This window comes from Cydia splendana, chromosome 17 (genome assembly GCF_910591565.1).
Source record: "Cydia splendana chromosome 17, ilCydSple1.2, whole genome shotgun sequence".
Lineage (NCBI taxonomy): Eukaryota > Metazoa > Arthropoda > Insecta > Lepidoptera > Tortricidae > Cydia > Cydia splendana.
Window position 1 is genome coordinate 10882995 of NC_085976.1, and position 23544 is coordinate 10906538.

Sequence of the window (23544 nt, forward strand, 5' to 3'; positions counted from 1 at the left end):
ATGTAACTTTTCTATTATTTACAGCAATTTTACAGCATTAGATTAGGTTTAAAAACCTATCTCTTCATAATTCGTTAATATTGTAAGTAAATCATGTTCCTCAATAACAGACGAAATTTAAATCTAGAAGAAAATATCGAAGGCAATACATTAGGATTAATCGGACCGTTCCGTTCGGTCCAAGTCGTTTACGATGGCTACTAATGAAACAGCTGTATACTGGCGTGCTAATATACTGTGAATCTTACTTAGACATAGAATTTATAATAATATGATACCTACAAGTGTACCTTGACGGAAAATAATTGAATCAGTGTTTACTAGAGTCTGTGCGGAAAGAGAAGAGTCGTGGAATGTTTGGGGCCCAATAAGTACATTCCACGACTCTTCTCTTTCCAAACAGAATTTGCTTGTAGGTAACAATTTTGTAGCGTCCATCCGTGGTCCATCTAGTAAAAAGTCGGGATGACAAAAGGATTCTAGCGATACTTCACACATTTAGCCCTTAACTCGACAATGTCCAAAATACTGGACATAACCTTTGCTTTTTGCTTTTTTTGGTCCTAACTCCAGAATCATTACAACTACTGAAGGCAGAGGGGTTGCAGTGTGTTTGTGACGAGTTAAGGGTTGAATTTAATGTGTTAAACTTCGGCTAGAGAATAAGCTTGGCCATACAAAGAAATAACGCTCTACACGCATAGAGAGCATGTTTTAATTAAGTAGGTAGATAATAAATAAATAAATTTAGATGCAGGTACCTACTTCGTTTTTGTGACTTTGTTATAGTCAGTTCCTAAAAGCTGAATGCTAGCTCTTGTCTGAAACAACTCACGGTACCTTACCTACCCAAATTACGTACTTATGCAGGGTGGCTAAAAAATAACTGCATTCCAGTTGCCAGGGAGGTTTTGGGATTATACTGTGCAACTTTTACTATTGGACGAAATTCGAAATCGCGAAAAAAAACTTTGACTGTTTCATACATTTTGGCTGGTCCATTTTCTATGGGAGGGTAATTTTTTTTCGCGATTTCGGGTTTGGTCCCATCGTAAAAGTTGCTCAGTATAATCCCAAAACCTCCCTGGCAAAGTACAAATATGTATGAACCTCTTTTAGACAAGTCGTATAAAAAGTATCTTAGGTACATCTAGGAACTAGTCAGTGTGGCTTTACTAGCAGCTAATCACAAATTTAGGAGACAGAGGGACACTACGGACAGTGGTTAATTAGGCAAGATGGCGGCGAGAAAGATGGCGTCTTAACGATGGGAGGCTGGTGGGCCACGAAACAAACAATATAGCAATGTGAAATATCTGAAAGACTTACCACGAGCATCAAAGTTCGCAAATTTCAGGCATCTTTCTGTTTTACTCCAATGTCCAATTTTTATTTATATTATATTTTTCTCCAATTAAGGCGTAATTAGAGTGACAGAAATAGTTGCGCGGTTACAACCCTGTTCGCAACTTGCAGCCATCACTTGTTTCAGCTATGCTGCAGGCTGTTTAAAAATCCAAAAAGTTGGAAAAGTTGGAAATTTCAGGAAAATTTTACAAGAAAGAAAAACAGTCGGTCGTACAAAAACATGAAGTTTCCGTAACTATTCCATGTGGAAATTTCGCGATTTTTTCTGGCGACGAGTTACATTTTACACCAACTTTTACCTTTTTAGACCAACTTTGATGACACGACGTTTAATACCTATTGACTTTAGGTCAAGACCTCCAAGTCTAAGGACTCGATTCATGTTTGCTATTATTGGCTTCCTTGTCCTTTCTCTTTCCATCAAGTTTCCCTTCAAAACTGTTCTCACATTACCTATGATTTTTACAAAAAATTGCTTGTATAATTAATGAAAGGTGTTTTTATTAATTATAGTTAATTATATTAGTTTTATTCCTGCTAGATAGGAAAAGCCGGGGAAAATATAAAATAAAACGGACTGTACATTATGATGTTACATCCACATACATTGGGTCTCATTGCGTCGTATATATGTAAGTTAAACTAAGTCCAAAAACATTATTTCTCTACCCTGCTATCGCTGTTTTCCTGGCCACACTTCCTCGACACGTCCTCAGTAATGTCATTCGACAGAACAACTAGTTTATGAACGCGTTCTGTTGTTTCGCAAACTGCGACCAACACGCAACTTCTTTTCCACCCTAACTATATTGTAATTAGGTCGCAAGTCGTTCGGCAGTTGTTGATGGTGGTCAAAGGGCAATCATTATCGTCTGTCGCTACACACTTGATTGGATTCTTTTATTGATGCTTGTCGTAGACTAGTCTTTGTTTGATGTAGTTTTGTTTGGTTCATAAATATACTACTTACTATATATGTATGTGGAAAAATAGTTGGTGGATAGGATTGGAGCTTAAACTGTAGGATTTTTTAGGCCAGGAATTAGATTGTTAACCAAGGGATGAAATGATAACGTCCTTTAAACACTCTACTTTTCATTTCGAATACGAGGAAAGTACAATAAATGTGTTTTTTTAGAACATTACTAAGTATAAATTGTTATGGTATTTCTTGATTTTCTTGAGGGTACTTTCAATTAACAATTAAGGCAAAAGTATCGTTATTTATGAAATGGGGAGTTAAATATCAGAATGGAAATTTTATAACAAATCCATTTAAACCAAAATTTCAATTGCTTATTATAAATAAAAAATAAAAAATCGTACTTGGAACGTAAAATCCTCTAGTGCAGAAACGTATTATTTTCTGCACACCTTTTAGAACAACAATGACTCTCTTTATAAAACTATAAACAAAAGCTATATAGAAAATTTAGTTTAAAAGACTTAAAATAAATATCATATAGAAAGCTTTAGTAAAGGTGACAAAACCCTTCAGATGTCGAGACCGAATCAGATGCAACACGAAATCAAAATATTTAATAAAATATTTTATTTTCTTTTTTTTTTTGTAAATGTTTAATCATTTATTTACATACAATATATATACAGTAGTACTACAAAACTAAATTAATAACTAGCTTAAATCTAAAATAGGCCCTTGAGGCATTGTACCAAGGATGCTGGCGGCATTTCCTCGCTGTATCGCAATGCTGATACGTTGTGCGAGGTAGCCGCCAGCTCTTCGGTCACCAGTTACGTCAACCAGACGCTTCGCGATTTCTGCGAACAACTTATGCGCGCTGGGACCCCATGGACCTAGAGTTTCAACTCCAAATGGTACTCTCTACCGAGGCTCTTATATTTGTTACGTTTTAGAATTTCGGCGCTTTCCGCTGCTCCGCCCGCTTTTACAGTAGTCCGTTGGAGGTGGGACGGTGCCAGTGTGTCTACGCAGGTAGAATCCCACACCAACATCCGTCCCAAGCTCCAAGGAACTAAGGACACTCCATCGGGCCTCTTGCCATCATCTCTGATAATGCCAGTCGGCTCAAGAAGAGCAGGCACATTGATGGTGGCAAGAGACCGACGGACTATGTCATTAAGCGACGCATATATGTCTCAAAAACGGCCTGCTTTTTTTTGACAAGATAATCCGTGGTGTCCCAGTCGGTTTTATTTTATCCCAGTTTTTATTTTAGTTTTAAGTTTATTTTACCATATTTTTCACGTCCAAATAAGAAGCGCCTACGACAATAATGCGAGCAATACAACTCGGCATAGAAAGCTCACATCAGCACTGCACTGCACTTGCACTGTGGAGCATTATGTGCAGTCAGTAACTAGGTAGGTAGGTAGGTAGTAGTAGGTAAGGTAAGGTAAGGTAGGTGTTGCACAGTGTTGCTCCACAAAAGTTATCTGTGGTTTGGAGGCACCCTAAGAGCCACTATCCTATCCTAGACAAACAAAGACGTTTTGCAAATAAATCAGTCTGGAGTTAGCCAGTACATTGATCGCGGCGGCAGCGGATGTGACGTCACGCCGGATGCCGGTGACGGGGTGCCGGAAATGCGGATGGCCAACTTGCGAACTTGTAGGAGCCAAAAATATCATTGAGACCTAAATGTGCGATAAAATGTACATTAAGTAGATAAGTAGCCTGTTAGGAGTCATTTGGGGACTTATCATTACCTAGATTTTGTGAAAAGTTATCACTTATCAGTATCTGACATAAAAATGTCAAATTTCTTGTTGTCTTTGTGTGACTCTGTCTACGTAGCAGGTGGCCATTATGAGATATATTTGATGTAACAATCAAACCAAGTACATCAAATGGTTGTCTATTGTTTGTCCGAAAATTATATAAAATAATACTCATATGCCCGAATTTTATTTGCCCGAATTTCATTTGCCCGAATTGTTTGTTTACCATAAAAATGATGTGACATACTCTTTGTTTACCCGATCATTAGATTCCAGAACGTACGAGTGCCATACGTGTTGTTGTCCATATTATTAATTGTAATAATATTATTTAATAGAATAATTAAACCTCACCTAACCCACTTTTCCAGTAGTATTTCTTTTCTGTAAGGGTCGCAGTTCAAACCTAACCTAACCCATTTTTGTAGTAGCATTTGGTTTCTGTAAGGGTCGCAATTCAAACCTAACCTAACCCACTTTTCTGATAGCATTTCTTTTCTGTAAGGGTCGCAGTTCAAACCTAACCTAACCTACTTTTCTAGTAGCATTTATTTTCTGTGTGGGGTGCAGTTCAAACCTAACCTAACCCACTTTTCCAATAGCATTTCTTTTCTGTAAGGGTCGCAGTTCAAACCTAACCTAACCCACTTTTCCAGTAGCATTACTTTTCTGTAAGGGTCGCAGTTCAAACCTAACCTAACCCATTTGGTTTCTGTAAAAAAAATATATTATGGCTAGTGATAATTATGGCTTACAATGATGATGACAAATGATATTATTGAAATTGATTTTATGGGAAACAAAGTTTCTGGCACGTGACTAATATAGTAAACAATAAGTATTGCATATGTAATTATGGGAAACAATATAATGGCTGTTGACTATTATGGCAAATGAAATTATGGCAAATGAAATTCTGGCAAGTGGGTGTATACCGATGTACTTTTACCAGTACTGTTCATAATGTACTTTTGGACTGTACCAAAATTGTATATTATATAGGTGGTACTAATATTCGTATTTTCACACAGACATGCACTCTGCTAAAAAAATACACCGATTATCAATGTAAAAATAATCCCTGCAAAAACAAACCCAATTCTCAAATGAATAAAATGTCATCAAAGAAAACAGAAGCATACGAGGGGCGTTCAAAATATTCTCGGTATTGATATCTTACAACCTCTTCTAAAATTTCTTTTGTTACTGGCCGCTAAGGTTTATTCATTGACATTAAAAAAAAGTATAATTCGAACCGAGATGTTCTTTTGTTTTTCTGCAATTGCTGAACAAACATGAACATCATGTGCGAATTGACAATGTTAACTAAATCAGAACATCAATGCGTCATAAGATTCTCGACAAAACAGGGTAAAAATAAAAAAACCATAAAAGAGGAAATGGATTGTGTTTACCGTGAGTCTGCTCCTTCTTTATCTACCATTTAAAAGTGGTCAAGCGAATTTAAGGGTGGAAGGGCTAGTATTGAAGATGACCCTAGACCTGGTCGGCCTGTAGTAGCTACTTCACAAGAAAATATTGATAAAGTGGAAAAACTTATATTGGAAGATGGTCGAGTGAAGGTAAAATCTATAGCTCAAGTAACCAATCTTTCTATTGGTATCGTACATGATATTATCCATGACCATCTTAATATGTCAAAAGTAAGTGCAAGATGGGTTCCGCGAATGCTGACTCGGCTTCAAAAAGACATGCGTGTAGCGTGTAGTTCCGATGTTATTGACCTGTGCGGTGAAAATCCTGATGAGGTGCTGCAAAGAATAGTTACTGGAGATTAAACCTGGGTTCATCATTATGACCCAGAGAGTAAACAAGAGTCCATGCAGTGGCACATTAAGGGTTCAGCTCATCCCAAGATGTTCAAGGTCGTCCCTTCAGCTGGCAAGGTCATGGCCACGATATTTTGGGATTCTGAAGGAATATTACTAATCGATTATAAAGAAAAAGGTGTAAATATCACAGGACAGTACTACGCTAACATTCAACGTCAATTAAAGGATGCTATCAAAGAAAAGAGGCGAGCAAAGATAACCAAAGGTGTTCTGCTTCTGCGTGACAACGCCCCCGTCCATACTGCTCATATTGCCAAGGCAGCTATTGTTGAATGTGGGTTTGAAACTGTTACTCACCCATCGTATAGTCCGGTCTTAGCCCCCAGCGTCTTCTTTTTGTTCCCCAATCTTAAAAAGGATCTGCATGGAATATTTTTTTTCTGATGATGAAGCATTGAAGGCGGCAGTGGAGGAGCATTTTTACACCAAAGACAAAAAAATTTTTTTATCGGGGATTTAAAAAAAATTGATCGATCTTTTAAGTGGATGAACATAGGGAGGGAGTATATTGAAAAATAAAAATATCAAACTTTTCGTACTTGTTTGTTTTCATTTTCATACCGAGAATATTTTGAACACCCCTCGTACTTATTTAAACTGTCATCGGCGGAGGAAGAAGTTTTGTCTAATTTATGCTCACAAAGAGCGAAAGAATCTACTGAGAAGTTTCAACAACAAACAAAGACAAACTTTTCAGATATTTCAACAATATTAGCTAGATGCTATAGGGTTGTGCATACAGCAATAATTATGTGATTTTTTATGAAAATAAAAGAAGTCTACATTGCGTCAATAAAGAAAGACGTTCAGGAAAGACACACCAAATTCGAACAGTGCGAGTTCCAATCTCATCGAGGCGGTAAAATTGTTTTATATTTTTCTTTATTCATGAAGCTAATACTTACCTAGCTTCAAATAATATAAAATTATAATTACTAACACAAATTTTTCCCGATGTAGTTTTACAAGACGTAGTAAATGGAAGCTATAGCAGTTTTGACATCAACTGTGCGGCGCCCGCGTAAAACTTTTTTTATTTTTTTAATGACTTTCACCTCTTTTTGATGTTAGCAAGAAGGATTATGGCAGTGACTACTTTTGTAGACGTATCACTCACAACAGAATATTCTGATTCTTATTTGTTTCCATTTCCCCATCTTGCGAGTGGCACAGCCCTGTGTACCTACCTAACATATAAGGTTTCCCTTGCCATTTTGAATCGCACGACATTTCGGGGCGCGCCGCGTTTGACAGGGGCGGTTTATTTGGCTTATCTGAGGCAGCGGTTTTGGTGCTTTGATTAAAGTCTGTGGCGGGACGTGTTCTTGAGAAAAGTTGGACGTAAATACTTTATTAAATTTTGTTTATATTCTTTTTGATACAATAAAAGTTGTTCAAAAAAAGAACAATTAGATACCATTCACATTGAAGTGCGAATAGTTTTATCTGCGATCATATATAACCATGGATACCGCCTTTAGGAACATTACCGTTCAAATTCTCGGGCCAAATTAGTACACATACACAATTACGCCTACATTCAAATAAGACGACGCGTTTACAGAGCCTGTAATCAAAGCTGGTAAACAAAATAAGAGTCATCTTTATTACACTAATGGTACATAGCTAAGTGTAGATGAAATGCATATAATGTCAATAACTACCAATCAGCGACATTAATCCGCTAATAACCTTCTTGCTGTACGTACTGGCCGCTGAGAGTTCGCGGTTCATAAGTATTTGATTAGAATATGACTTGGACAGGGATAGGTTTATGCCATACAGTGAAGAACCAGTCAAATAATTCACGTATAATAATTTAATGCAGATTAAAAGATAACTAGTTAAAATGTTGTTATGTATGACATGACAGACTAACTCAACATAAGTAAATATATCATTGCTGTATAAATGTATTCCGCTATAATAAGTATTTTGTATATTTTATTATCAATCTGCATGGCAGTGCGAAGTCACGTTCAGGTATAGTCTGTCCGTTTTTATAAGATCAAGTACGCCATACTTGATCTTAGAAATCGGACTGGCTATACAGTCTGCAAAATTTACATGGGTACACGAATCGGGTCAAAAATATTTGAACAGCGGAGTCACAATAAATCCCCACTTTCAGTTCAGAATATTTTATATGTATATAGCCGGTCAAGCAAGTTTGTCAGTAGAAAAAGGCGCAAAATTAAAATTTTGTATAGGACCACAGCCGTTCGCGCGCTTACATTTTCTAAATTTGCCGCTCTTAGTGGTCATCCATTAATCACACGTTTAGGGGGAGGGAGGGAGTCAAGAAAATGTGACAAGGGGGAGGGGGGAGTCATAAACTTTGTGACGTCACTTTAACTTCATCAGTAACCGAAAATGTATTTAAATTATTTTATACGCTAATTATCATTTAAATAACAAGGTTTTGAAACGATAATCGTTTTTATTCGTTTAATTTTATTTCTTAATCAGTTTTGGGTTATAAAATTACTAATATTTCTTTTGTCAAAAATATTTTGATAAAATATTAAATAAATATTTGCCGATTTCGTTGAAGAAATGTGACGGGGGAGGGGTTTGCCAAATGTGATCAAGTGTGACAGGAGGGGGGGAGGGGTAAAAAAATCTAGAAATTCGTGTGACGTAATTAATGGATGACCCCTTATAATATTTTAAACTTTCGCGTTTTGAACACATATTAACTCACATTATACGAAACGAAACTGATTTAGGTCGGTAAATCAAGGTAATTGAATATAATTCGCGTTAGACCCGTCTATAATGTGAGTTAATATGTTTGCCGCTCTTTTCTACTGACGGAAATGGCTTGAGAGAGAACCTACATATATGTGACAGTAGAGGGTGGATTCAAATTATCAACATTTTCAGATAATGTGTGTATTTGTTAAATTAATTCAGTGAAAGCATGATAGGAAAAATGTATCTACATATAGGAGATCGGGTATGATTATCTCACGGGTTATATCTCATGAATAGAACATATTCTAGATATCTTGCCAGGCATCCACTCAATTTCATGTCTCTCTAATTGGACAGCTTTTTTCCATAGTTCTCTGCGAATAGCATCTTGTGGGAATCTGAATGGAAAGTAATGTAAAATGACAATACCAAATTTGATTATTAATTTGAAATAACTAGGTAGTTTTTTGATAGCTCCATCTCATGAAATAAAAAAGGAAAATACAAAAAGTAAGAAGGAATTTATTACTACATTTATAATTATATAGAAAATACCTAAACCAAACACAAGTTAATAAAATAGTCTACTTCATTTAGCATAACACCATCCCTATTATCCTCGCAATTTAAAAAGTCGTATGTTGTTATGAAAGTCGTATGCAGTTGTTACGTTTTAGCTTAGCACGGTAGTATTGAAAACAAATCGTCATGTTTTTTCCAAATTCTACTGAAGTTATCTGTTTACTACAAGTGAAAAGTGATTCCACTGTCCTTGGTATGAACTAAAATAACTTCTGCACCACTTCACGACACATGAATATATTTTTAATTACAAAAAAACGTTGTTTTTATAAATCAATTTAGCCATTTGTCACTGACTGTCATCTCGGTGGTACTGAGATTGCCAATCGAGCAGTTTGTAAGTACCGCCTATCGCGGGGTAGTTTGCGTTGGGTCATAATTGAGCGGACAGAATACTTCCATGTATAGCATTTCGCTGAGTTTTATCTATCTCATTTTGAGCGACGAATATTGTCTCAGGTGAAAAAAGTTATTACATACATACTTACCTATCTTTATAAGTACATATGTACTACATACTCGTATGTACCTGGATATAGGTACGGTTGATCCATTATAGGTAGGTACCTACCTATATGTAAAAATGAAGACTTTATTGATGTGAATAGAAGACCAAATAGAATTTAAAGCCTTTTCCTGTCGAAAACAAACGTATGACCCGCTGATAGACATAGTAAGCTGCCACCACAGGCTATGGACGCTTTCAGCTCTAGAGGTGCCATGAACGTGTTACCGACTGTTTTAGTAAGGATTCATAGTTACTTAGAAAATTGATAAACTCATAGACAATTTCCAGTTCCTGAATAGGAGCGATAAGACCAAGAATCATCCAGCACGGTAGATGCTCCAATATTGGATATCAGAAGTAAGTCTCGCCGGGAAACCTCTAACGGACCTCCTGTCGCGCCAAAACCGAACTCGCCTACTGTGTGATTTACCCTAAATCACCACTCCGTCTTGCCGTCCGACCACCAATATAATATCTAGTTCATACTAATTTGAACTCTATTTCAATTGCACATAGTCAGTAGTGACTCAAGTATTTCTAATTAGATGCAAAGTTAAATTTGTAAATGTATGTTTTATTATTTTAATATGGCGGACAAAAAGTCGGATTTGTCGTAATTTGTTCGTTGCTTCGTCGCTTTAATAAATTTACAGTCAATTTCCAGGAAGTGTAAATTGGTTTTTCGGTTTAATATTGTGTCTGTTTTGCTTATTATGGAAGGGGGAGCTGATAACATAATATTTGCTCATTTAATGAAATTTAATGATGATATATTTAGACCCATATTTTAGCAGTGCTGGGTTGTAAAGATTTTAAAATAAAGTTACTTATACTGCATATTTAAATTACTATTAAGTAATAGCATTTATAGAATGTTTTAAGATTTTTGTCTTTTGATTAGTCGTAGACTCACAACTGTATTCGAACAATGAGATACTTACGTCCATGGTCTAATAAAACATGGGTCTATTCCCAGAGTGACACGGGCCTACGTCACAATAACATTGCCACTTTATTTCAACATAACATGTTACATGGGTACATTATACCTATGGTTAATAAGTTAAAATATTTCTTTATAATATTATAATTTTCATTTATATGTATTTTACCTTAAATTTTACAATAACACGTCATTTTTAATTATTCGTTAGCAATATCTTCCGATTCACGAATGAAATTTCAGACTTTCGGGTAATTCTGTTTACATTACTGGCAACACAGGATAGCGCTGTCACATTTGACAATTCGGATCTAGATAACTTCATGCCCTGACCGTCATCCTTGTCGAACGCGTGTTAATTGTTATTTCCTTCTCGCTCAGTGTCAGCAGTCGCAGTGTTTTCCAAACTTTTCACGTCGTAAGCAGGGTAATTAATGTGTAACTGTGAATTAGTTTTTCAAACGTTTGTCTTGTATAGATAAATAAAGTTTAATTTAATACATTAGATTTGTTTTATTTTACTATGTTTCTACATGAATAACTTAAAATTAATGCCGTTAAAATAATTTTCACCGTTGGTTAAAATTCTCCCACATTTTAAAGTTTGAGAACCTGTAAACAGCATGATGACGTAGGCCCGTGTCAGTTAGGTCATACGCGAATCTCGGAATAGAGTACCAGGCGGAGTATATTATTATACCATGCTTATACGTCAAATACTTATTAGATATTGAAACGATATGGATTGGATATGTCAGTGTCAAACAAGTGTCAAAATGGACGTTTCTTCAAACAAAAACGTCACTTTTGACACTTGTTTGACACTGACATATCCAATCCATATCGTTTCAATATCTAGTATTTGACGTATCTCATTGTTCGAATACGGCTTCTACATTCGTCGACAAGGAATTTGAAATCACAATTTCAATATCCATTTAATACGATTATCAGTATACCTATTGCGCTAGCATCTACCTTTAGAGGCGATATTAACGAGTATCCGCCATAATTATGTTTTTCATACCATAGCATACTCATATGTCCATTACGCATTCATAAAATATTCTTAAATTAAATATGACGCGTTTCTATATTTTCACGAGCATGACACGCTATTGAAATCAAATCGGACATCGCATTTTACGGTTCAAAATACGCCCCGGTCGTTTACAAAGTTTACCTGATTCCTTAAAGCTAATATTAGAAATTCCTGTCGACACATGTCAAGCGTCTTGACCCGCAGAGGGTAATGTTGCGTGGACAACCCTGACTCGAGGGGTTCTTCATCTTAAGCTAAAGCGATGTTTTCAAATGCCGTTTGAATTGGTGGCCACTCACGCCGTGCGATCTAAACTTCGTTTAAGGGGCCCACAGAATACCTATATTCGCCGGACGATATCAGCCTTTCAGATAAACGCAAAAGGTGACAGTTCCGAACAACTGACAGGCGAACTGTTAATCTGTGGGCCCCTTTAGTGGTCGTTGTTACGTCAGTTATGTTAGGCATGTCTGTTTGTGGAAAATTCTACGACCCACTATGAAAATGTCCACTGGCCTGTATTTATTATTAAAAGTCTGTAATTTAATTTACATCAGCCATTGCCGTACGAGGACATTTACATGATATTACGGTTTGTTTAGTGATTCCGTAGATATCTAATCCAATTTTATTCATTAGGTATGTAAATTACTACTTAATACAGTTATACTCAGGGTTGGGCAAAATACTGGCTTCCACGTATTTCAAATACAAATTACAAAATACATTTTTAAAAGTATTTGAAATACCAAATACCAACTACTTTGGTGACTGGTATTTGAAATACAAAATACAAATTACAGTGTTTAAAATAATGTATTTCAAATACAAAATACAAAATACTTTTCTTTTTTTTGTTTAATCGTTTAGTTTTTTTTAACGAATATCCTTTCCTAAAAACTTATAGGGTCATTGCGCTTGTTTTCGTCCTTCTCTAGTTTTCGTCCACTTGACGAAATTTGAATATAAACCTACATTGCTGCACAAATTTGGACTGATTTCAATCCTTAGCGAAATATATGTTTTATATCTGTCTACATATAAAACATATATTTCGCAAATAGTAAATTAAAAATGAAATATATTATATGCTAATCTGTCAAGTGGTCGAATACTAGAGCATGGACGGAAACTACTACAATGACTCTATCCCCTGGCTGTTGACGAAAAGTTCTGCGCAGAATAGCTCGCGCAATCAGGCGCGGATCCAGCCCTCAAAAAAGGTTGTGGTCACAGCCACTCCAAAATCGGCCAAGTGCGAGTAGGGGGTACCTGATGATTCCCCGACCAATAAATTCGCAGAGGGATCACAAGCGATTTATTTCAGTCTACGAGTATACACACTTAGCGCCACTTGCACCATCCCACTAACCCGGAGTTAACCCGTTAAACCGTTAACCCAGTGTCAAATTGTACTGGTAACCATGGTATTCTTCTCATATTCTTGCAAATAATTAGGGCTCTGTATTCAGCTGGAGTACCTACCCTAATGATTCCCCGACCAATTTTTAGCAGATTGTCAATTTGCTTACAACGTTTCGCCGAAAATGGTTTCGTAGAGTCAATTATTCGTAGATGTAAGTTTTGGTCAACTAACTTTTGGTAGACTCTTGATTCACATATCATTCAGTTCGCTTCTGTGTAAATTAGCAGACCAATTATTAGAAGATTTTCATTTGGTAGAGTAATCTTTTCATCAAGCAACCTTCAGCCGAGTAACGTTTTATAACTTTTTTTTAAGTTTTTGTCAAGTGGCACTCGATCACACTACATATAAGTATACTTAAGTGCTGTGGACGGTTTTACCTGTGGACACTAATACCGGTATTTAAAGAACTACTAACGATATACTACCATTGTGGACTTAAAAAAATGCATTTTCTTATATTACTAACAATTAGTTATTCACCATATATATGTCGCAGTCGGATCGTATAATCCGCCGTATTACATTACGGCTAGCCGTTTTCAAAAACAGGGGCGTTTTGAAATGCGGCGGTTTAACGATTAGCCGGATTGAATGCGGCTGAATGAGAATCCGCCGGAATGTATTCGACGCCATACGTTCTTCAACACGGCTAGCCGTAATGTAATACAGCGAGTCATTAGCCGCCGCTTTGACAGTTTTTAGTTCCCATTTTTAACACTCGTGGCGCTGCCTGACAAACGCTGGGGTGTCCATCAAATCTGAAGTTCGTCGGACTGTTTCTTTACAAAAAACATTTCCTTCGCAACTTAACTAGACGGAGCCCCGCTTCGCGGGGCTCCTATTTCTGAGCGGTTTGCCCTTCGGGCATCTGAAGCTACCTAACGAACCTAACCTACCTACCTATTGATTTAGTGAGACGTCCGTGAAAACATTACACTTTGGGGAAAAAAGCGTAGGTAGGTAAGTAGGTTAGGTTCGTTCGGTAGCTTCAGATGCCCGAGGGGCAAACGGGCCAGAAATAGGAGCCCCGCTTGCGGGGCTCCGTCTATTTAAGTTGTGAAGGAAATGTTTTGGAAAAGAAACACATGTAGTGCGGTGGGACCATGGTAAAAATAAATTAAATTGCAAACATTGTCAAACTCCGGTTACGTAGGCGACCGAAAGAACTGGTCACTCTACAATCTAAAATAGTAGTACGATGCGGCTAAACGTAGGCCGCCTTATTGAAGAACGTGTCGCAATGACAATCCGGCTAATCGTCGAACCGCCGCATTTCAAAACGCCCCTGTTTTTGAAAACGGCTAGCCGTAATGTAATACGGCGGATTATACGATCTGACTACGACATATATACCGGGTGTGGCCTGTAATATGAGCAAAAAATTTAACTGTAGGCTGTACTCCTCATACTGACCAACATTTGTTCAGCGACTTTTAAAAATAACTATTGGTTTGATTTTTAATACACTTTAAAGTTTATTCTAAGACGCAATGTATTGCGAATTTTGTTATGTTTAAGGCGTGACAAGCAACGTCAATCACAATGATACGGCGTGGCGATGGCGTCCATTGAAGATAATGTTTATTTTGTATGAAAAATAGGGAGTCTAAATACTTCATAAATTTTAAAAGTTGTTGAACAAAAGTGTCACCGTTTGAGGAGTACAATCTATGTTTTAATTATTTGCTCGTGTTACAGGCCACACCCGGTAAATGTAGAGATTGTTTTGGTTCTGAAAAAAAATTATGTTAATAACTTGTAATTGTACATAATAAAAGTGTTATTATATTAATAAGTAAATTTTATCCTCGTAATATAAATGTTTTTTGTGAATTCGGTAAATGATACAAGTGTGTAAAAAAATCACAAAATAAGCGTCAAGGTTTCATTGTTGTTTTCTACAGTTTTCGCATTTCGCCAGATGTTTAATTGATAACTAAATAGTATGGTTAATAAAAAGGAGGTAGAGTAGTGTACCTAAGATGGACACCGTGACTAACGAAAAATCAAGCTTTATTCGTCTAAAGCAGGGCTCTCCAAACCCCGGCCCGCGAAGCGTTCCAATCCGGCCCGCCGACAGCGGTCCAATCCGGCCCGCGGGAGCCAGGCTCCAGGTGTTCAGCCCTAACAAGCAGCAACCAGATCCCCCTCCCCCCCGGCGCGCCGAAATGCTGTGTGCCGTGGCCCGCGCGAAAATTCTGAGGCGCAATATGGCCCTCAGGTAAAAAAGTTTGGAGACCCCTGGTCTAAAGCTTTGCGTACTAAACGATGATTCCGACGTCTTTGTAGACCCTGGAGACAATATCAAGTCCAAAATAATTGCTGGAAAGTTGTACCAAGAATATTGACCATAGGTACAAACCCTGCCAAATATCATACAAAAATATCAATTTTAACATTTATTTTATATCTCTGGTTCCTATTTAGCTAACGTGATAAAACTAGTCTGCAATTATATACTATTTAATAATTGCTTAAAAGAAATAAATAATAGTTTATGATTTATGAACAAAATAAGGCCAAAATCTGGAAAATGTCCATGTGTTGTTGTGGGCATGCCCACCGTGCCCACAACGGTGGATCCGCGCCTGCGCGCAATGTACCTATTTGCGCTCGTACAAGTCGTACATTATATTTAAAAAAATGTTCCATTTTAGGATCATAGAATTTAATAAAATGTATTTTGAAGCTTGAAGTATTTGAAATACAAAATACATGTGAGTGCAGTATTTGAAATACCAAATACAAAATACTTTTCCAGGTAGTATTTGAAATACAAATACAAAATACTAAAATGTATTTCAAATACATGTAATTGAAATACTGCCCAACCCTGGTTATACTAATGTAATTTTCTTAAAGAATAGAATAGAATATAAATATATTTACAATTGTCGCTAAACAAATTATAGGAGATACAACGTGTATTTTAATACATCCGCGAATTGAATCGAGACGTAGGTTTTAGTGCTATAAAACGATTTTTAATCATTTTTTTATACGAGGCGTGATAAATTTTCGAAAAATTTTCGTGCGGCGTATCAAAAATCCACGTTGTATAATAATCGTTTTTCCAAAAGCGATTCGTGTGAGTGCCCCTCAGGCAGCTTGCAGCTTCCCCAATAAAAAACTACATATTAGGATGTGTGTCACGCCGGTCGCGTACGGTTTAAACCGATACCACCGCTTTTATTTACACTCGATGCATTCGCAGGGTTCAATGGGAAATCGGCGATAGTTTTGTAGTCACGTTTCATGGGCCCCGTTTTATAATAGGATTGGTACTGTTCGGGTGGCGTTTTCGATTAACGATTTTCACTTGGGCAATGCATCTTGGATTGGTCCTTCGTCCTTCTTCATCTTGGGTCTTGGACCTGGGAAACTAAGTTAAATTAGCGCTGAGACTTACGTCTTGTCGTGGGCTTATCTTACGATAAGCTTTTCTTTCTTTCTGATTGATTAATACTTGGACACATTTTATAAAAGCAAGGCAATTAGGAATGGACTGCACATTTTTTTGTAAATTGTGAATAACTTCTCAGTTATTTCAATAATTTACCAGACATTAACGAATTCCGTTTAAAAACAGCTGTTATCCGGATTTTAAATAACAAAATGACCCTGAATTTAAATATATATCAAACACGTCTGAGTAAACCGTACACGACACGACGAGCAGAGACAGAGACAGTAATTTTGATTTAGCAAATAGGCAAAAACACTGCCCTCTCCAATTTCAGAGAGAGCCCTTACAAAAGACCACTCGCGTTAACTATGAATGGCCTAAAACAAGCTGCCATGGACACGAATGGAAATTAAAAAGAAAATTCGGAAAACGGAAATTCGAATCGAATTTAAGTACATTTTAAATTTCCCCCTCGCTTTGACTGGCCGAAATAAAAGAATGCCCGCGTTCGAAATGCGAGTGTTTTGATCTCGTTCGTGCATCCCTTAACGGTCGCGGCGTAGTGCACACAAGTCCAGCAGGTTCATAATTATTATGTGGAAAAAGGGATTACTTTAGGAACAAGCCTACTTTTTTTATTGGAGCTAAACCGTTCGGGTAAATGCAAATCAGCTAAGGTATACCCACTTCTTAATATTTTGTGTTTTTACTTCCAAACGTGTTGCAGAAAAAAGAAAACTATGTAAACGGTCGTATTAAAACTTCTTAAAGTCACTGAATTGTTCAACTCACTCACTCTCGTTTATATATATTGATAAGCTCACATATCTATTAATTTCATTCGACAATATATATATATATTTATATATATTTATATTTATATATATACGCATTTGGTACGTGGTACGTTAAGTATTATGTCTGCCGAAGATACGGTCAACCTTAGTTAGTTCAGTACGGTGACTACTGATTTTTCAAAGTCTTATATATATTTTTTGCCTAATTATTTATGTCTATAAATATATAGGTACCTAGATACGTAAGCATGAATTGCATAGGTAATATCTGTGCGAGTGTGCGTACCACTACAACTTATTTAGTTTTCCCTAATAGAGTGGTCCTACTGCATTTTCCTCACTGCACCCTAACGGCCAAGCATTTGCGCGGCACGCGACTAAATGGATTATTTTCTTCGTGTGTTCTTTTTTCAAAAACAATATTACCTATGGGTCTTTTTGTGACGTTCTTTTGTTTCGTGTCTATTATATTCAGAGCTCCCTCCCTTCTTGTTTATTATAGTGGACTACAGGGAAGGGGGGTATTGGAAAGTCCTTTTTATGTTGGCAGTATTGGTAGAAACAAAACGTTGACAAGGATGGGTGTGATTGGATTAAGGAGGGGTTGACTTTACGGTGGCAATTTGGATATTGAGTTGGCGAATCTGCTTAGCGGTCTATTTTGCTCTTTTATGGTGTCAATTTGTCTTGCTTGGCCGTGTTGCGGTTTAGTGGATTAAAATGTAGAAGCATTGGTTTTGTGGGAGTTGAATAATGATTGGGATGTGTTGCGGTAATGGGCATTTGAAAATGGGTTTGGAAATATTATACGTAGATAGAAAAAAATGATTATGGAAGATTAGGAGTTTTTGAACAGGATATTAGAATCCTAACATTCACATACCTATTTATGGCCATGGTAAAAACACAATTCAACATGCTAGTTTTCTATGAGACAATAATTCTTTTATCGTGATTGGTTCCTCTCATAGTAAAAGGCGCTCAGATCGCGGCTATACGGTCATCGGTCAAAAATGAAATAAACTTTGCATGTTTAGGTATCATAGTTAATCGAGAAGGTAACCAAAATAGAGACGTGGCTGGTTATTCTATACAAAACTAGCAATTATCTAGCAGACCTCAAATCAATTTCTGCAATGAAACGCGTCAAGGCGTGAAAACAAGTGTAATGAACGGTGCGTCGGATGACGGATGATCTCGCGACGACTGGGGTCGCGCCCCTGACGTGACGACAAAGTAAATCATTTGTGCGTTTCTACTGTTTCTAACATTGTTTACCTACTCATTGACGTGGCAAAACAAAACACGCGACTTGACTATTGTGCGATTAATGGTACGGCACCACACACAAGCTATTTATTCAGAAATTCAAAGCTTCAGGTCTTGTCTACATCAAAATCAACCTACATTAATAAAAAGCCTGAATCGTACTTTAACTAAACTGAAAATCGTAATTCTAGACCAAAAAAAGTAAGACAATGTTGCCACTGCAATAATTTGTTTGTAAAATAGAAAATTCCTTTTTATAAATAAACACGCTAAGATAATATATTTATTGGTAATTTTACTCCTACGATTTAAAAAAGTACTTTTATTTACTTATTTTTACATAAATACAAGACGCGCTAGTAAAAAGTGGCAACATTGTCTTACTTTTATTGGTCTTGAATTACGATTTTCAGTATAAGGAACCTGCTTTTTGCATGGAAAAATCTCTAAGATCACGGAATATCGGAATGTATTGCGTGGCCTGGTGGATTTATGCTCTCGAGGCTTGAAGTATAAAATTCTATTTAATAATATATTTATATTTATGTTCACCACCTGGTGTAGAAAATACTTACTTAAATACTTTAAAATTAGCCAGTCATATCTCTTCATTGCTGAAACAAGGATTATGTATGGTTTATCACGCCGACAGCCTACACGCAAAAATATACTTACTTATAGTTGAATTATCGAGAAGATGGAATTGCATTTGTAGTGGTTGTATGCTGATAGTACAAGAAAATAGAAAATTCAAATATAGAATGCCTGTAAACAAACAATACTACTACATATGCAATTCCACGCTCTCGATGATTCAACTATAATATAAAGATGTTTCAGGAGGTATGAAAACAATAGGAATATGATAATTGATAAATTACATTAGAATACAATACACACGAGTTCTTAGATATCTATCATCCCCAAAATCACAGAAACCTCATAATTTGATGTATCACAGAACCTCGCTAAATCTTGGCAATTTTTGGGCAAGGTCCGAAATTGAATACGTCATTTCTGAAACGGCGTATCTGCCGTACGGTCGCGAACATACTTACCGCATTCTTGAGATAAGGTATGACCACATTAGCACAACAAAGCTTGCCGATCCGTCATACCGTGACTACTGATATATTTTAATGGAGACTTACTTTTCATGCAGGAACTCGGGGTATGGCAGGGGTATTCGATACGGCTGCGTTTTCGTACACTCAAGTGTAAAAATATGGGTGTAGACAATTCACTTAAAAATATGTCCCGTAGTTCTTAATTCTCTGACATACTTGTAAGAGCTATGGGACATATTTTTGAGATGATTTGTGCTTATACTTATGCACCTATTTTCGTAAGTGTGACCAAATCTAGCTTTTTAATAATGTATTTTTTTATGTGAAACGTGAGGGAAATGTCTTTAAAAAACCCGTAATCAATAGTAAGTAATTTAGTTTTATCAAAATTTTAGACCCAGTAGTTTCGGAGATAAATCGGGGGGAATGGTCGGACAGACATAAGGGTTCCGTTTTTTGAGGTACGGAACCCTAAAAATTGTGGATCCTAACGGATCCTTTGCCATCCGTATCAAATGTAACTACAGAACGGCGAAAACCGACGATCCTCTATCAATCACTTAGAAACCTATCAGCCATATCCATTATGCACGAGATAAGTTTGTACAATAAGTTGCGAACTTCGGGCCCTCAGGCCCCTGTGCCACGACAATCTCTGATATTCTTCTGCTTAAGATATTTCATATTTTCAGATAATAATCTGTGAGGGTGTTTTCAAACCAGAACTTTCCCTGTGGCACCACTGGGCTAGCAAGCGACCATAGGCTACAGGCCCCTGTGCCACAACAATCTCTGATATTCTTCTGCTTAAGATATTTCACATTTTTTTAGATAATAATCTGTGAGGAACACCCTCACAGATTATTAATAACAGAACTTTCTCTGTGGCACCACTGGGTTTACAAGCGGCCATTGTAGCCACTTACCAACAGACAGATCGTGCACCATTTTCACCATGAATACAGTAAAAAAAAAATTGCACCGATACTTGAGTCATTTTCTGATGTGTCCAAGGTCGGGTAATTCCAAATGTCAAATAGAAAATGAAAGAACAGGCTATTAGTACGTCTACCGGGGTTAGGGGTTCCGTACCCAAAGGGTAAAAACGGGACCTATTACTAAGACTCCACTGTCCGTCAGTCTGTCTGTCTGTATATAGTTACAGTGTGTAGGTACAGACCTATCTCGGTGGACGAGCCCGATTCGCTCTTGTCCGGTTTTTTAGAATAGTGAAGAGTTCGAAACCGCTAGTACTATTTGCGCGCAACATTTACGCCCCGTCAAAAAAACAACTTCGATTACTACTATTCATTTCTCCTTTATAACTGGCACTAAAAGCCAGACCTCAAACACCGCTACTTAAGTCAATTGATATTCACAATACACTCAAACAGCGACAATTCAAACACCGACACGTGTCTTACACGACTGTAACCCCATCTAGTGCCATTACCATAACTACTTACCCACACCCTTCATCACATCCTATTTTACCCAAACAAACCATTGCAAAAACCACCTAGCTTCTTTAAACATAAAGTTTAATTTAAAACGCTAGGTTAATTTTGATAGGAGTTTGGGAGAGTAAAGGTGGCCTTTATGGGAAGGAAAAAATAATGGGCAGTCAGTGCAATGCCGCGAAATGCCGCAGAATGGGGAGAGTGGGGACAGACGGTCTAAATGACGTGTGACATATACGTGACCCTCGTAGGGGACAGCGGGTAAAGCGGGAAACGATGCCAAGTCGAAAAGATCTTCGCTGCTTATTTTTTAATCTTCTAGAGGCAACGCAGAAAATAAAACAAAAGTATTATTAAGGAAATTTGTATTAGGTTATATGTGTTCTATAAGTTTAAATCCCAAAACTAAAAATAAGTATTGTCAAAGTAAATAGTGAGTTGGAGCATTTAAGCCAAATATTTACATACACACTATCAACGACTAATAAAAGAGTAAAAGTCCCCAAAATTATTTAGGTAGTATTTAATTAACTAGCAAATTAGGTACCTACTGTTTCCTTGTTGGGAGGTGATTCCAGTGCCAACGATGTAAGTCAATAGTTCATTATCAGCCTTTATGCTCCTGCCTTAAAAATCTTTAGGTGCCTGTGCAAGCGGCGATGACGCCAAGGAAAAATCCATTCCTTACCGAAAAATAAGGAAATGTCAAATTTCTTCTTCCAAATCTCAAAACAATCCATAACTTGGTCGTTAAATATTTTGCGAGTCATCCTCAAACTGCCCAATCGATTAGTTTCCCGTCGTCCACGTCCATATGTCACCAGGAGGGGCAGTCCCTAGCCAAATCCCAGAGGAATTCCGGCCAGTTTAGTGCGGGAAGATTGGAGACGGGAAACGACATTCTTGGGAAAGTTGGATTTGTGGGATAGTTTTAATTTTAAAGTTCAGGGATAGCCCAAGTTGTCAGCGCTGGATGGACCCTATTCTATAAAGCTACAAGTTACAAGTTTACAAGTGTAAAACGCGCGTTTGACCAATGGTTAGGAGCGTATTGACCAATGTTGCTGCATTTATTCAAATTTGAACTTTACACCTGATGTCAAATTCGTGAAAAGTCCAGTTCAAAATAACAAGACTTGATTTGCGATCCAACGAGCAAGTCAAGTTGCATGATTAATTATGATTACAAAGTTTCTGCCCCCCTCACTGCGTCAAAGTTTCGTCTAAAGAAGCAGAGAAATAATTTTTATTGTACATAGGTATGTAGATTTATTATGGCTGCATTATTATACATGAAAAAGTATACTCCTCGCTTTACCGGCTACCAAATTTTCATCAATTTTACTTACCTGAGTATTCCTTTAATTATACTTTGCACGTTTCGTCCAAATTTATAAACATTCCGTCTTTGAACTCGGCTAATCCCGTCAAAACAGCAATTTTCTTGTGTCGCTTCAAATCCGATGTCCCCCTCGAGGCAAAGCGAAATGCCTTGAATCATTCAAGGCAGAATTAATATCAGTTGCGTCCTGCAATTACCCTGCTGGTATCACTGCGCGACTCGATGCAAGAGTACAATATTCAACAGAGAGGCCGGGCCATAACCAATAAAACTTCAATGGGCCGCATCTTTGCCTTAACATTCCCGAAATGAATTTATAGGACAAATTTTGCTAGGCGAAGTTATAGGTGAAATAGGGAAATGGATTTTATAATTAGGGACTTAGTAGGTACGTGAAGTAGGTACTGTGTGATGTGTAATTGGGTAGGTAATCACACACACTCACTCTCTCACTTATGATTGATTAGTTTACTCGTAAAAGTTTTTTATTATTAAACAAACCATTCATAAGCGATTTCTGCTATGTCTAATAGCGATGTTACGTAATTACAATTCAACCATGTTTTTACTTCGCCGGATAATTTTACAACAAACCTAATTCAATGACCTCCACATACTACCCAAAGGTTGTCTGGAAGAGATACCTGTTGTCTGCCTCTATCATTAATCAATTGTTTTTCTTTAAGCTGTATTTTTTACTGAGGTGTGCCAATAAAGAGTATTCTATCTATCTATCTTTTTAAGATTCTCGGAACGATTTCAAACATTCTACAAAACATTGTACTAAATGGAATGATAACATTTCATACACTTTCCTTTCAACTGTCCCCTCTAGAGTATAATCTCTGGATCTCTCAGGAGATCCTAATTCGGCTTGCGACAACGTGCCGATTAAATTTTAATATTTCAAGCGGAAGACGATTGCGACGGGGGACGTTTGTTTTTACGTCCTTTGTTGTGTTTGTTGTGCAATTCCGGGAATTCACGGAATTGAGAGGCGCGATGAGCTGGAGTTATTCTGCCGTTATATTTTATTGGAGTTTAAAAGAGCTTGATTGTTTTCTTAGAGAACTGACTA

General features: G+C 37.1%; 1 long non-coding RNA gene across 1 annotated transcript in view; it reads right to left on the bottom strand.

Moving 5' to 3' along the window:
* The window catches only part of LOC134798812 (uncharacterized), a 52182-nt gene extending 28961 nt beyond the window's left edge, over positions 1-23221 (bottom strand). The window contains exon 1 of the long non-coding RNA XR_010145271.1: positions 23111-23221. This is a non-coding gene — a long non-coding RNA (uncharacterized LOC134798812). The remainder of the gene's footprint in view (positions 1-23110) is intronic.
* Positions 23222-23544: the final 323 nt, after the last annotated feature.